The following is a 13063-nucleotide window of genomic DNA, read 5'->3' as shown; positions in this document are numbered from 1 at the left end:
TGAAATTATGAAAATACCCATAAAGGGTTCAACCTAAATCTGGGTGAGACTTTTCAAGTCTTTTAGCTAACTTATTCACTTTACAGATAATAAAACACAGGGCTGGCTTTGCTAATAACTTGACTAGTGTCAGAGATTGGCACCAGGTATTTCCCTTCTATTTCTTTTAATTTTATATTATTTTGTGTTTATTTTTTCTCTGCAGAAATAAATAAGGCATTTAATGGGATGACATATATGTATCAACATTATCTTTTTTATTATGTTTAAGTGACTCAGAACTCTAGAAGTTGAAAAATAGTCCCACAAACATCACACATCTCTAATATTGAGATTTTTTCAATATTAAATGAAGAAAATCTTTGTTTTTCTAAGTGAAACAAGGTCTACAATATAGACATTGTGGAGTTAAAAAACACCAACTTTTAAATAATAATTTGACTTTCCATTTGTTTTCTTTTCTGCTATTCGTAACTTCATCCATTCTGTTGTTTGCAGAACTGTATTTCTCATATACAGATTTTATCAAGTCGTTTCTCAGATTACTTGATAGATGAATTTCATACCTTTCAGTAGGACTTTGAAGATCCTTTGCAGTAGCATCCACTGAATTTTCCTATCCCATTTTCTTAGAATTTTATCCCTGTCTCCTCCACATTCCAGCCACTTGGTCTTTCCTGGAAACATTAGGTAATTTTATAGTCCTGTATTTTGGTAGATGCCAATCTCTGTATTTAAAATGTCATTCTCTCTCTTCTCTATTATCAAAAAAAACTCTATCAAATCTTACCTTATATTCCCAGGCAAAATGAGTTTCTGCCTCCTTAATGCTTTCATAGATCTTTGTTATAACATAATGAGATATATATATGTGTGTGTGTGTGTGTGTGTGTGTGTGTGTGTGTTCTTTTGGTTATACTGGTTTAATCCTAAAACAAATGTATATATTGTATAAAATCAGAAATATGTTTACTTGTTTCTATTCTGTGTTTATGTTTTAGTCAAATCAAAAGCCATCCTTCCTAATTGATTACATTTAATTCAGATTTTTATTTAGCTTTAATTTTTATCAAAATATTACGTGTATATATATTTTAACAATACAGAAGCCAATTAGTTATAATCTCTTTCATATTGTTAAAAATTAACACACAATTATTAAAAACACTTTAAAAAATTTAAACATGAGTGTTTTAAGGTTTTTTTGTTTTAAGTTTACTGCCAGAAAAGAAAAAAAGAAAAACCAATTCCAATTCTTCTTACTTGGAAATGGAGGGTTTTATTATTATTATTGTTAGACAGGATATAAAATAATATAATGCCTGGTAACAATCTTAGACTTCTGAATAACATCTATCTGAGTAGATAACTAGACAATATCTGATTTCCTTTTAAAGTTTATCAGAAGGTGGAACTTTTAGAATTGCAGAGCGAGAAACGTGGAAAATCCTGACCTCCAAAATGTGGTGGTAAAAGTGGCAGAATTGTCACCAACTATTTTGAAACTCTGGAAATTAAGCAAAGGCATACAGTAAATTGAAAGCACTCATTCAAATGTTATTGAACATCGGTTAGAAGAGTAGGGTCTGTGGCATTTAAATTTGGGACTGCATCCATTGTCTTTTCTTCCTTCCCTACCCTCCATGTCTTGGTAACAGTGAAGGCTAATGGTCTTCCTGCCACTTGACGTGGTTGATCTAGTTTGGAGCTCCATGGAAAAGTCCTGGGACATTGTAGTTAGCAATTACATTATTGGTGGCAAATCTTTGGAAAAGGCCGGCATCACAGCCACCGAAGGCAGCAATACTGGTTAGGGTAAACAGTAAACCAGCCAAAAATGTAAAATATACATCTGGCCAATGATACTAGGCTTTGAAAGCTTTAATAAATTCATGGGGATCTGAAAGGGTTCCAACACTCAGGAGAGGTCAGAGATGGCCTCAGTTACCTGCTGGTTCCTGGCTGAGCAGAAGTCCCTACATAAACAGAAAGTGAAAGTCAAAGCAGCCCATAAACTGCCTGAAACTTGAATATGGGATCCAATCCATGTACAGATCCCCTCAGCAAAAATTGGAAGCCCTACTGACTCAAGACATTTAAGTAAAACCCCTGCCCAATTATTGGGTGGCCATCAAGGTATGCTGACCCTGGGCGACTCCTGGGAAGCCAGGCTTAAAAGTGAAGAAAATAATTAAAAATAGAACGTAGGCTTCAGTGGCTGCACACTCCCAGGGAGATAGAATTTATTTAATTAGTCCTGAAAAGTAATAAACAAAAGACAGAAAATAGCAACAACGCAACTCCTGCGGGTGGAAGTCAGAATCCAGAAAAGCTACAATGTATTATTTGAAGTGTCCAATTTTCAACAAAATCTCATGAAAAATGCAAAGAAAGAAGAAAATGTGACTCATATAAAGAAAAAAGTCAGTGCAAACAGTCTCTGAGGTCGCTCAGATATTGGATGTAGTAAACAAAAACTTCATGTAAACTATCATAAGAATGTTCAAAATAATTTTTAAAATGTTTGATTATTTTCCTTTTTTTTTTTTTTTTGAGACACGGTCTCACTCTGTCACCCAGGCTGGAATGTAGCAGCATGATCATGGCTCACTGCAACCTCAGTCTCCCTCAGTCTCCTGAGTAGCTGGGACTGTAGGTGCACCTCACCATACCCAGCTAATTTTTAAATTTTGTGTAGAGAAGTCTCACTGTGTTGCCCAGGCTGATCTTGAACTGGGCTTATGTGAGATAGCTCTGATTTTAGATTAGGGAAAGAATTGCACAAAAAATTAGGGGAAACTACATAACTAACATTTCCTTTTATCTTAATAAAAGAGTGGAAAATTGACTGGAAAATAAGAAAACTAAAAAAGAGAAGTTTGAGGAACTTAATTTGCTAAAGGCCAATTGTCTTTCTCTATTAATTCTGTAGTTCTACCCCTCCTGGTTCATGACATTTGGTTTGGATCATTTTCTTGAAATCCAATGGCTGTTTAGAAACTCTTGACACAAGGACTACTAGAAAATCCTTCCAACAAAGAAATCATGTATCACCATCATTATAAGACTTATTGACTAGAAGCTGGCTTAAACATACTTCTCCTGAGTGTCTAGGCATAGATTTTAAAAAATAGTCTTTTCTTGTAATGAATTTTTATTAAAGTGAGACAGAAAATTAGCTATTTTTTGAATGAATTATCTACTCTTACCATGTTTCTTGCAGGTCATTATATTTTTTAAAACATTTTTCCAAAAAGGAAACGAAAGAGTTTATGAGAAATAAGAACACGTTCACACTGTTGGTGGGACTGTAAACTAGTTCAACCGTTGTGGAAAACAGTGTGGCGATTCCTCAAGGATCTAGAACTAGAAATAACGTTTGATCCAGCCATCTTATTACTAAGTGTATACCCAAAGGATTATAAATCATACTGCTATAAAGACACATGCACGCATATGTTTATTGCAACACTATTCACAATAGCAAAGACTTGGAATTAACCCAAATGTCCATAAGTGACAGACTGAATTAAGAAAATGTGGCATATATACACCATGGAATACTATGCAAGCATAAAAAAGGATGAGATCGTGTCTTTTGTAGGGACATGGATGCAGCTGGAAATCATCATTCTCAGCAAACTATCGCAAGAACAGAAAACCAAACACCACAAGTTCTCACTCATAGGTGGGAATTGAACAATGAGATCACTTGGACACAGGAAGGGGAACATCACACACGGGGGCCTATTGTGGGGTGGGGGGAGGGAGGAGAGGGAAGGGATAGCATTAGGAGATATACCTAATGTAAATGACGAGTTAATGGGTGCAGCACACCAACATGGCACACGTATACATATGTAACAAACCTGCACGTTGTGCACATGTACCCTAGAACATAAAGTATAATAAAAAAAAGAAAATGTCAGTAATTTTAATAGTTTTAAAGTAGATAAAATAGATGCAAGTAAAATAAAATATAAAAGCTAAAACAAATACAAAATATTTAACGTTTTTATGAAGTTGTAATATCCATGAGGTTAAAAGTTATAAATGTAAAAGTAGTTGGAATTAGACTTTAAGAACAGAAAGTAGAACAGAGGATAAGAACAAAAGCTACCTCTCTATAGCTATAAGAATAAAATGGATTAGAAACGTTTAAAAGAGAATAAAAACATAAAGTTTGGAGGTTAGGAAAGGTCACGGAAAAGCAAAAAGGCAAAAGAAAAAAAAAATCCTGTATGGAATTTGATGATAAGAAATAAGATTTTATAGAGGAAAGCCTCCCTCTAAATGTGTGGAACAGAGAGCTCAACCCTCTTATCCTTTTTCTTCATCTCACATGTAAGTTTCCTGCCTTATTAGAGGGACTATATATTTGCATAATAGGACTCAGATGAACAGTGAAGTGTCAATGAATATTATGATATTAAAAATCTTGTCAACTGTAAAAGACAAAATGAATGTGAGCTATTATTGCTATGTGACTGTTAATTGTTGACAAAATAAATCAAAAAAGCTGCTGTCCAAATTGTTTAGTCATCTGCCTATTGCTATCATAGAAAGAAGAATCAATATAAATCCTATTTAAATAACATAATGTTCAAAACTCTATTAGAGAGTGCCAAGATGTCTGACTAGGAGCAGCTAGTGTATGCTGCTTTCACGGAGAGGAGATAGAGTGGCAAGTAAACACTAGCTTATCAACTGGCTTGTCCAGGAGGACACATTGGGATTCATCAAGGAAGCAACATGACCCATGGAGAAGAGGGAAGTCTGAGACAGGACAGTTGTCCACCTGGGATTGGTGTAGAGCCATGGTAGGCTCCCCATGGAGGGGAAACAGCAAGTGAGTGGGAGCTCCCAGGGTGCCACACTTCTGCCACAGATCTTTGCAACCCTGGGCACAGGAGATTCCCCTAACCCACTCCATGCAGGGTCTCCAGACTGACATGAAGAGCTGCATGGAGCCTGTGAGAGCTGCTGTTCAGGAATGGGAAGAGCTGCTCTTCAGACACATGCTAAATCCCGGGGCAGCGGACTCCTGAACACCCCTATGCTAGCCGCTGTGTTTCTGCCAATAAAGGAGGCCAGGTTCTCTCATAAGCCCCCAGGATAGGGGCCATATCCACAGTGCTGATAAGCAGATGGACTGAGGGCCTAGCCTCCACTACACCTCGCCAGACAAAGCCCACTGGTGTGGGATGCTAGCACAGCCAACCCACCCCTGCCTGAGCTCTCAGACTGGTAGCAGCTCTGTTTTTCCCTGGGATGGGGCTCCCAGAGGTAACAGACAGGCCTGCCATTTTTGACCTCTGCTGCCCTCAGGCTCGATAGGGAGCAGTGAGCTTAAGGACTATTGCAGGCCTCCTGCGCAGTGAAGCTTCCTTATATAAAAGCTATCTGATTGTTTTCCACATGGAATCCTGCCCCTGTGACTTCTCGCTGGGCAGGGTCTTTCCACCTGCACCCCCATCACGGTCACCCTGCCCCAACCTGAGCCCTTCGGTTGATGATGGCTCTGCATTTCTCTGGGGAGGAAATTTCAGAGACAACTCACAGCCCCTCTGCCCTTGCTGCTGCAGTGGTACCACAGTTACTATCCTTGGGCTAGGAAAGAGATAAAGGGTCTGAGTGCTTTACCCACACCTCCAGCATGCCATGGCTGCCCTGTGGAGAAAAGGCTTGTCTTTCTTGCCTGTGAGCCCCCTGCCTACTACTAGGCAGGGCACCTCATCTTGGGCCTGCAACATAGTTGCTACACCTTGGGCTAATCATACCAATTGGCTACTGCTCTATGTTTCTCTGGAGTGGAGCCCCAAGAGATTAGTGAAAGGCCCTCTGCCATTGCCACTGGCAAGATCCTTGCCCCTGGTGCCTCCAAGCCAGGGAGGGAAGAAAAAAGCATGAGCTTTCCCAGGGCTATGGTGCACAGCCCAGAAATGCCAAGCTGAGATCTGCAACCAGTGCTTGTGGGAAAAGAGCCCACACTCTCAGAGCACTGAGAGAGCATGGCTGCCAAAACAAGGAAATACAGAGGAGCTGCATGGCTGAGCAAGAGCCCACTACAGGCCACGATGTTTAAGTGTCATCTACTGGATTGCAGCCCAAACTTCAACACCAAAAATACTTGGCTAATATATCCTGCTGTGAAACCAAGCACAGGAATTCTGTCACAAATAAAGATGCTGCACAAAGCCTTGGCCCCCTGAAAACATCCAGAAATGAAGTCAATTGACTCTAGTCAAATTACACCATGGTTAAAGGAACATAGCCCACACACTCTTTTTACTTCCAAACAACTTCACTAGCTCCCCAGCAATGCTTCTTCACAAGGATGAAATGGCTGAAATGATAGAAGTCAGAATCTGCATGGAAATGAAGATTTTAGATATTCAGAAGAATGCTGAAACCCATCCCAAGGAATATAAGGAATTCAGTAAAATGATGGAAGTGATGAAAGATGAAGTAGCAATTTTAAGAAAGAACCAAATCTAGATGATATAGCTGAAAAACTCACTACAAGAATTTCATAACATAATCTGGAGTATTATTGGTTGAGGAAAGAATCTCAGAGCTTGAAGACCAGTGGTTTGAATTAATTCAGACAAAAATGAAACAGAATTTTCCAAAATGAACAAAACCTCAAAGAAATATGAAGTTATGTTAATAGACCAAATCGATGACTCACTGGCATCCCTGAAAGACAGGGAGAAATAACAAGCAACTTGGAAAACATATTTGAGGATATTGTCCACAAATATTTCCCCAATCTCAGTAGGGAGGTCAACATAAAAGTCTGGAAATTCAGAGTACCCTTCTGAGATATTATACAAGATAACTATCCCCAAGAGACATAGTTATCAGATCCTCTAAGGTCAATGCAAAATAAAAAACACTAAAGGCAGCTAGAGTGAAGGGAAAGGTCACGTACAAAGGGAACCCCATCAGGCTAACAGTAGACCTGTCAGCAGAAACTCTACAACCAGAAGAGATTGGGGGTCTGTATTCAGGAATTTTAAAGAAAAGAAATTAGAACCAAGAATTTCATATCCAACCAAACTAAGCGTCATAAGCCAAGGAGAAATAAAATCCATTTTAGACAAGCAAATGCTAAGGGAATTTGTTACCAGCAGGCCTGCCTTAGAAGAAGTTCCTAAGGGGATGCTAAACATGGAAATGAAACACCATTACTGACCACCACAAAAACACACTCAAGTACGTAGACTACTGACACTATAAAGCAAATACACAATCAAGTCTACATAACAACCAGCTAACCACACAATGATAGGATCAAATCCACACATGCGAATATTAACCCTGAACAGAAATGCATTATAGCTCCCACTTAAAAGGCACAGACTGTCAAGTTGGATAATGAAGCAAGACCTAACTGTATGCTATCTTCAAGAGACCCATCTCACATGCAAGGACACCCATAGGCTCAAAGTAAAAGGATGGAGAAATATCTATCAAGCAAATGGAAAGCAAAAAAGAGCAGGGATTGCTGTTCTTATTTCAGACAAAACCAACTTTAAACCAACAATAATCAAAAAGGATAAAGGAGGGCGTTACATAATGATAAAGGGTACAATTCATCAAGAAGATCTAACTCCCCTAAATATATATGCAAACAACACTGGAATGCCCAGACTCATAAAAAAAAGTTCTTAGAGACTTATGAAGAGACTTAGATAACTACACAATAATAGTGGGAGACTTCAACACCCCACTGACAGTATTGGACAGATCACTGACGCAAAACACTAACAAAGATATTTGGGACCTAAACTTGACACTTGACCAAATGTACCTAACGGACATCTATGGAACACTCCATCTAACCAAAACAAAATATACATTCTTCTCATCTGCACATGGCACATCCTCTAAAATTGACCACACAATCAGCCATAAAGCAATTCTTAACAAATTCAAATAAAATGAAATCATACCAACTGCACTGTCAAACAACAGTGCAATAAAAATAGAAATTGATATCAAGAAGATCTCTCAAAACCATACAATTACATGGAAATTAAACAATCTGCTCCTGAATGACTTTTGGGTAAACAATAAAATTAAGGCAGAAATCAAGAAATTCTTTGAAAGTAATGAAAACAAAGATACAACATACCAGAATCTCTGGAACACAACTAAAGCATTGTTAAGAAGGAAGTTTATAGTGCTAAACACTCACATAAAAAAAGTTACAATATCTCAAATTAACAATCTAACATCACACCTAGGGAAACTTTAAAAACAAGAACAAACCAACTTCAAAAGTAGCAGAAGAAAAGAAGGAAACAAAATCAGAGCTGAACTGAACAAAACAAAGATGAGAAAAACTATAAAAAGATCAATGAAACAAAACGTTTGTTCTTAGAAAGAATAAATAAGATTGATAGACCATTAGCTAGACAAATAAAGAAGAAAAGGGACAAGATATAAATAAACACAATCAGAAATGACAAAGGGGAAATTACCACCAACCTCACAGTTATACAAAAACCCTCAGAAACTATTACAAACACCGCTCTGCACACAGACTAGAAAATCTGGAAGAAACGGATAAATTTCAGGAAGTATACAACCTCCTAAGATTGAACCAGGAAGAAAATGAAACCCTGAACAGACAAGTATTGAGTTCCAAAATTGAATCAATTATTAAAAAAAAAAAAAAACAAAAAAAAAAACAATGAACCAGAAAAGACTCTGCATGAGACAGATTCACAGCCAAATTCTACTAGACACAGAAAGAAGAGCTGATAACCAATTCTACTGAAACTAGTCTAAAAAAATCAAGGGGGAGGGACTCTTCCTTAACACATGCTATGAAGCCAAAATCATTCTGATACCAAAATCTGGCAGAGACGCAAATGAAATAAGAATGCTTCAGGCCAATATCCCTGATGAACATAGATGCAAACATTCTCAACAAAATCCTAGCAAACTGAATCCAGGTGCACATCAAAAAATGAAACCACCACAATTGAGTAGGCTTTATTTCTGGGATGCGAGGTTGGTTCAACATACACAAATCACTAAACATGATTCACCACATAAACAGAACTAAAAACAAAAGCACATGATCATCTCAATAGATGCAGAAAATCCTTTTGATAAAGTTCAATATCCTTTTGGGTTAAAAACTTTCAATAGGGCCGGGCGTGGTGGCTCACGCCTATAATCCCGGCACTTTGGGAGGCCGAGTTGGTGAATCACGAAGTCAGGAGTTTGAGACCAGTCTGGCCAACATGGTGAAACTCTGTCTCCACCAAATATACAAAAAATTAGCAGGGCGTAGTGGCTGGTGCCTGTAATCCCAGTCACTCAGGAGACTGAGGCAGAAGAATCACTCGAACCCAGAAGGTAGAGGTTGCAGTGAGCCAAGATCACTTCACTGTACTCTAGCCCGGGCGACAGACTGAGACTCTGTCTCAAGGCAGAAAGAAAAAAAAAGGAAACAACTTTCAACAAACTAGGTATTTAAGGTACATACCTCAAAATAATAAGAGTCATCTATGACAAACACATAACCAACATCATACTGAATGGGCAAAAGCTAGAAATATTCCCCTTTGAAAACTGGAACAAGACAAGGATGCCTTTTCTCACCACTCCTATTCAACACAGTATTGGAAGTCCTGGCCAGAGCAATCAGACAAGAGAAAGAAATAAAGGACATCCAAATAGGAAGAGAGGAAGTCAAACTGATTTTCTTTACAGACAATATAATACTATACCTAGAAAGCCCCATAGTATCTTCCCAGTGACTTCTAGATTTCATAAACAACTTCAGCAAAGTTTCAGGATACAAAATCAGTGTACAGAAATCAGTAGCATTTCTCTACACCAATAATGTCCAAGCTGAGAGCCAAATCAAGAATGCAATCCCATTCGCGATAGCCACAAAAAGACTAAAATACCTAGGAATACAACTAACCAGGATGTTGAAAGATCCATACAAGGAGAACTATAAAACGCTGCTGAAAGAGATCAAAGACAACACAAACAAATGGAAAAATATTCCATACTCATGAATAGGAAGAATCAATATAGTTAAAATGGCCATTCTGCCCAAAACTATTTACAGATTTAATACTATTTCTAATGAACTACCAATGACATTTTTCACAGAATTAGTAAAAAAAAAAAAAAATTCTAGAATTCATTTGGAACATCATCAACAACAAAAACCCTGAAGAGCAAAAGCAATCCTAAGCAAAAAGAGCAAAGCTGGAGGATGACACTACCCAACTTCAGAATATACTACAAGGCTCCTAAAACAACATGGTAATGGTGGTACATAAACAGACACATAGACAAATGGAACAGAATAGAAAACACAGAAATAAAGATGCACACCTACAACCATCTGATCTTCAACAAAGCCACCGAAAACAAGCAATGAGCAAATTACTCCCTATTCAATAAATGATGCTGGAATAACTGGCTAGCTATATGTGGAAGTGAAACTGGACCCCTACCTTTCACCATATAAAAAAATCAACTCAAGATGGGTTAAAGATTTACATGTAAGATCTAAAGTATAAAAACCATAGAGGAAAACCTAGGAAATACCGTTCTGGATGTTGGCCCAGGGAAAGACACGATCGAGACTCTGAAAGCAATCATGACAAAAACAAAAATTGACAAGCGGGACTTAATTAAACTAAAATGTTCTGCACAGCAAAAGAAACTATCAACAGAGTACACAGACAACCTACAGAATAGGAGAAAATATTTACAAACTGTACATCTGACAAAGGTCTATTAAGAACTCAAACAAATCAGCAAGCAAAACAATCCCAAACAACCCCACTATAAAATGGGCAAAGGACATATTTTTATTGTCCTTTAAAAATTGACATTAAAATATTTGTCCAATAAAAATTGACAAAATTTTTCAAAAGTATCTTTTCAAACAAAAACGTACATGTGGTCAACAAATATATGAAAAATGCTCAATGTCACTCATTATTAGGGAAAATCAAATCAAAACCACAATGAGATACCATTGCACAGCAGCAAAAGCGGCTATTTTAAAAAGTGAAGAAATTACAGATGCTGGTGTGGTTGCAGAGAAAAGGAACTCTTAAACACCACTAGAGGGAATATAAATTACTTCAGCCGTTGTAGAAAGCAGTGTGGCAATTCCTCAAAGAAGTTAAAACAGAACTACCATTAGACCCAGCAATTCCATTACTGGATATAAACCCAAAGGAATATAAATTGTTCTATCATAAAGACATATGCATGCATAGTTCATAACAGTGCTATTCACAACAGCAAAGACATGGAATCCACCTAGATGCTCATTAGTGGTGAAATGGATAAAGAAAATGGAGTATATATACACCATGGAATACTATGCTGCTATACAAAAATGAGATTTTAGTTTTCACTGGAACATGGAAAGAGCTGGAGGTTATTATCCTAAGCAAATTGACACAAAAACAGAAAATAAAATACCTCATGTCCTCACTTATAAGTGGGAGCTAAACAATGAGTACACATGGACACAAAGAAGGGAACAATAGTCACTGGGGTCTATTTGAAGGTACAGGGTGAGAGATGGGTGAGCCCTGAATAAACCTACCTATTGAGTATTATTCTGATTATCTGAGTGACAAAATTTTCTGAAACCACACCCTCTTATGACATGTAATTTACCCATGTAACAAACCTAAAATGAAAGCTGAAAACAAAATGAAAGAAAATAAAATTATAGTTATCACTTGTATTTAGGTCAGAACATTTTGTAGTAGTTTTAGTCTCTGAACCATCTCCTAGGTGTGACTCTAAATAAACTGGTTTTTCTGAAAATAAAGGAGGTGAAATGCCAGCAGATCTAGCCAACAAAAAATTTAAATTTGCAATTAGCAGCATTTTCTAGAGGAGATATTTTATTCTGATGGACAGACTGATGAGCCATTACTTATTTTCCATGGCTAATTATGGGTATTTAGCATAAAGAATCAAGAACAAGTCAAATAAGAAGTTAAATTACACAGTAAAACAAAGACAGCAAAGTGACTTGTTGGTCTCTTTAACTTACGTTTTCCTCCTTTTTGTCTCCAAGGAAAGGTCTTTTACTGGCAGAATCATTGTCTTGTGCCGTGCAAACTTGATTAGGGTAGGCAGTAAATCAATGCTTGAAAGACAAAATTCTAGAATTAGTTGGAACACTATATGTCCCACCTTCAATGAACCCTGGTTGAGACTCTACAAACCCTTTCCTCCCTGCAACATTCCTCTGCTCTTATTTCCCCCTCATCATGTGTTTCTGACTTCTATTAGAGGACTATCCTGAACTTAAAACTACTTTTCTGCAGCCTTTATACCTTATACTTTATATATTTGCAGATCCTACTCTTATTTTGGATTCATACTAAGTAAGCACATGTAGGAGTACCTAGTCTAATTGGAAAGCAATCCTAGACCAGAATGAACCCCTTCTCACGTGGAAAAAACCTTGGTTGTAGACAAATTCTGTAATTAACAAGGGCTACCTAATAGCCACAGTACTGCGAGATATGGATAGTTGAATAGAACTGTCTGCTACTGTACAACACTATTCTGATTTCTCCCTTTGTATATCAACATCTGTCAGAATTGAGCCTGAGTTCACTGCATAAAACTCTTTGTACATTTATTTGTATATCTATCTGGCTTTCACCTTTGCCTCTCATATTTATATCAAAGAAAAGAAATAGACTTTTAAAAATGCAGGAAATCCTGGGTATTTTAGTGGAAGGGAATCTGTGGCATTCTTAATATTTGCTATTCTCACAGTCCCTTTCAGAATACAGTGCCCAGAAATATTTCCTCATGCATCGGTTACCATGCTGTGTATAATGTAGTGTAAATGTTTTCGTCAAAACTGTTATAGTTTTTGGCATCAGCACTTGAGCCCAATAAAGCAATTTTTAGATTACCCCTAAACCTGGGAAATGTCCTAATTTGAGGAAAATGTCCAGTAAGGACACCTTGTTGAAGAGTGACTAATCTAGTCAATTCCTCTTTTGAGAGAAAGTATAAATAAGAGGAAGAGTGG

At 37.4% G+C, this 13063-nt stretch overlaps 1 protein-coding gene across 1 annotated transcript in view; it reads left to right on the top strand.

The window, feature by feature from the left end:
• Positions 1 to 13063, top strand: part of SLCO6A1 (solute carrier organic anion transporter family member 6A1) — a 144462-nt gene that overhangs the window by 51364 nt on the left and 80035 nt on the right. The gene's annotated exons all lie outside the window — the stretch shown is intronic.

This window comes from Piliocolobus tephrosceles, chromosome 4, assembly GCF_002776525.5.
Source record: "Piliocolobus tephrosceles isolate RC106 chromosome 4, ASM277652v3, whole genome shotgun sequence".
Classification (NCBI taxonomy): domain Eukaryota; kingdom Metazoa; phylum Chordata; class Mammalia; order Primates; family Cercopithecidae; genus Piliocolobus; species Piliocolobus tephrosceles.
This window is presented reverse-complemented; position numbering and strand designations above follow the sequence as displayed.